Here is a 4,259-nt window from a genome sequence, read left to right as displayed (position 1 = left end):
GGAGCGAAGTCTCCCCATGGGACTGCCAGCGTGTCCCTGTCAGAAGTCAGGCTGCCGGCGCTGACTCACTGTGCCCTGCCGGGGCAGGCTTGCTAAGCCCGGGAGCGCACACCGAGCACGGGGGCGCCTGGAGAATGGGGGCGCCTGGAGAACGGGGGCGCCTGGAGAACACAACGTGGGATGCATGTCCCAGTAGGCAAGCACATCAGTACTATTCGCACAGAGGCAGATACCCCAATTGCACAACACATGAATTCGGTCCATAGAAGCGAGAGATTTGCCATAAAGTTTTGGGGACTTAGGAAAATGCAAATGGGTGAAAGGAAAGGTGATATAGATAAAGTACTACTGAAAGAATAAACAAGGTTGATATACCGCCTTAAAAGTAGGAGCCCAAATGGGCTAAAGGAGGACTTCACATATTCAGCATTCATGGAATAGGAATAGGGATTGATTGTAATAAATCATTAGGGGATGGTGTACACACTGAGAATGGCAGTGAGTAATATAGCCCACACATACAACTAACATCAATTATTAAAATGGGTATACTTCTTACAGTGGCAATGTTATACATTTGACTTGTTCTTATACTTCTAAGAGGCCATACACAGAAAGTAGTAAAAGTGGATAGGATATTAAGAACATAAAATTATGATCAACCGATAATGAAAAAGAGCTAATTTAAATGTACTTACCTGGAGTTGGAAGGCCGGGAGTTGGTGCAGCGGTGTTGCATGTGGTTCGGGCGTGCGTACGCGTCGGGAGACCTGGTGATCTGGCTGTCAACCTGTCTGATCATATGTCGTGGCGGTTGTTGGTACATCTGGCTTGGAGATAATAGTTGCCCATTCTTCACACTAGACTAAATATACAGAAATAATAAAAAATGGCATCAAGTCCTTGATAAAAATGTATAAGCACAAAAATCATTAATATATACATCAGATAAGGATAAAGATAGCTATGCTATAATATACACATGAAAAGATAAACTGAACAATTTTCATAGATATAATGGGACCACCAAACTTCTATATGCATACTGTTATTAATACAGAGATGCATATTTCAGATAGTGACCATATGTGTCACATCAAACAAATCATGCAGCACTTTCTGGGATAAAGAATAATTAAAAATAGATATAATGACTATCAAACGAGCTCAATAAGAAAGTATATGCGCATAAAAAACGAAAGCAATAATTCATAGTTAATACATCAAGACAGATGGAACGCTACCTTATAATGGGGACACTTATAATGCGAAGCAATGATACAACTGTATTTATGGATCGTTAGACCCAAAAGAATAAGAAGCCAGAGAGTGCTAACCATAGGGTGTAAGGAATAAACATAAACAGTGAATATATTCACATTAAGAATACAGAAGACACCCAAGCTGATTGACTAAAGTCACAAGTCTAGTAAGCAATACTAGTACTCACTTTGTCTTGAACAATACTAAGTCCAAAAACATGCGCAGTACCGGTCATGGACACCGAGATAAACTAAGTCCAAAGACATGCGCGGTAAAGTACTGCCACACTTACAAATACGAAGTCCAAAGACATGCGCAGAATCCACACAAGCGCAGTCAGTCAGAATTAGAAGCTGATATTTTTAAGTCCGATAACATGCGCAAAGCAGCAACCCCCATTGGCCCGATACTGAAGTCACATCCACCAATAAAAGCTCAATACGTGTATGACCAGAATGATGTAAGAAGATGCCCGAAGTGTGATTGGACAATAAGAACGCCAAACAATTAGCGCCATTAGCAGTGAGGGCATAAATAATGAGAGGAGCCATTACTCAGTGTACCTCATACTCTTGAAAAAGCTAGGTCCAACTAGCAAAACTTTGAGCCAGAGGAGGAGATTTTAGCTCAGTCCCCGTGTTATAACATGGATGGATCACTGTGCGCTGTGACACTATGTCTGTAGACTGTGTCAGAGCAGAGCGCTGCAAACAGAGCTCCGTGATTAGGTTCATCCTTGCATAGAATGCGACAAAAACTATTACAAATAGGGACTGTAATTTTAAGCACACACTGCCACCTAGTGGAAATTTTGAGCAAAAAAATTATTATTTTGGAATTTATTAAAAGCTAAGTTTTAGACCGCAGAGGGTCTCTATTCAGGGTTTCCCTGAGGGGATATATATCCCCAAGGTTGTTGTTCAATCAATCTGTGTGGCAGATGACTCAGACTGTACCAGGGAGCGGAGTCTAAGGTGCCGCTGGTTTTCACCAGAGCCCACCGCAATGGGATGGACTTGCTGCGGCAGGCGGCACCCAGGTCGCAACCCCTGGCACAGCTCGACCACACAGGTGGCTGAGGAGATGCGAGGCACAGCAGGGATAAGACAGCTCGTAGTCAGGATAGCAGAAGGTCAGGGCAGACGGCACAGTAGCGTATTCAGGAACATAGCAAATGGTCAGTAGGCAAGCGGCAAGGAGCAAGGTCAGGTCACAAAGCAAAGGATCAGATACATGGCAAGGCAATAACAGGATAACAGGCTCAAGGCAACAAAGATCTGGAAGGGAATTGGGAGGGTGGAGAAATTTATCAATGAGCCACAGGTGAATTACACTAATGAGCGCACTTTCCCTTTAAATCTTAAAGCTCCGGTGCGCGCGCCATTGGGGACTGGGACAAGTGCGCCGGAGCAGAGAGGCAGAGGCTGAGGCAGGAGAAGCACAAGGTGAGTGACAGACTGGGGCTCGCATGCGGGCGTGTCCCACTATGTGGGTCCCAGCCCCGCCGGCAGCAGCAGGTAACGGGACCATGTGCTCACGGCCAGCGTGTGCGGCCGGAGCGCATAACGTAACAGTAATTATTTCATCTATATGCTCGTATAGTGGTCATTCTATATATACACTCCCATAGTGGTTATTTTATGTATACACTCGTATAGTGGTCATTCTATGTATACGCTCCCATAGTGGTTATTTCATGTATACGCTCCCATAGTAGTAATTTCATGTATAAACTTGTATAGTGGTAATTTCATGTATACGCTCCCATAGTAGTAATTTCATGTATAAACTTGTATAGTCGTAATTTCATGTATACGTTCGCATAGTGGCATTTCACGTATACGTTCGCATGATGGTCATTTCATGTATACGTTCACATAGTGGTCATTCACATATATGTTCGTGTAGTGGTTATTTCATGTATACGCTCGCAAACTGGTCATTCATTCATGTACACGCTTGTATAGTGTTCATTCATGTACACGCTCGTATAGTGGCCATTTCATGTATACGCTCGCATAGTGGTCATTTCGTGTATATGCTCACATTATGGTCATTTTGATATACACTCGCATAGTGGTCATTTCATGTATAAGTTTGCATAGTGGTCATTTCATGTATGCGTTCGCATAGGGGTAATTTCATGTATGCGTTCACTTAGTGGTCATTTCATGTATGCGTTCGCATAGTGGTCATTCATGTATAAGTATGCAAAGTGGTCATTTCATGTATACGTTCGCATAGTGGTCATTTCATCTATACATTCACATAGTGGTCATTTCATGTACACGTTCACATAGTGGTCACTTCATGTATACATTCGCATAGTGGTTGTTACGCCGAGCGCTCCGGGTCCCCGCTCCTCCCCGGAGCGCTCGCTTCTCTCTCCCCGCTGCAGCGCTCCGGTCACGTCCTCTGACCCGGGGCGCTGCGATTCCGCTGCCAGCCGGGATGCGATTCGCGATGCGGGTAGCGCCCGCTCGCGATGCGCACCCCGGCTCCCCTACCTGACTCGCTCTCCGTCTGTTCTGTCCCGGCGCGCGCGGCCCCGCTCCCTAGGGCGCGCGCGCGCCGGGTCTCTGCGATTTAAAGGGCCACTGCGCCGCTGATTGGCGCAGTGGTTCCAATTAGTGTGTTCACCTGTGCACTTCCCTATATCACCTCACTTCCCCTGCACTCCCTTGCCGGATCTTGTTGCCATTGTGCCAGTGAAAGCGTTCCTTGTGTGTTCCTAGCCTGTGTTCCAGACCTTCTGCCGTTGCCCCTGACTACGATCCTTGCTGCCTGCCCCGACCTTCTGCTACGTCCGACCTTGCTTCTGCCTACTCCCTTGTACCGCGCCTATCTTCAGCAGCCAGAGAGGTGAGCCGTTGCTAGTGGATACGACCTGGTCACTACCGCCGCAGCAAGACCATCCCGCTTTGCGGCGGGCTCTGGTGAAAACCAGTAGTGGCTTAGAACCGGTCCACTAGCACGGTCCACGCCTATCCCTCTCT

Source organism: Hyla sarda, chromosome 7, assembly GCF_029499605.1.
Source record: "Hyla sarda isolate aHylSar1 chromosome 7, aHylSar1.hap1, whole genome shotgun sequence".
NCBI lineage: Eukaryota > Metazoa > Chordata > Amphibia > Anura > Hylidae > Hyla > Hyla sarda.
The sequence above is the reverse complement of the archived record's forward strand: the minus strand, read 5'-3'. Positions refer to the sequence as shown.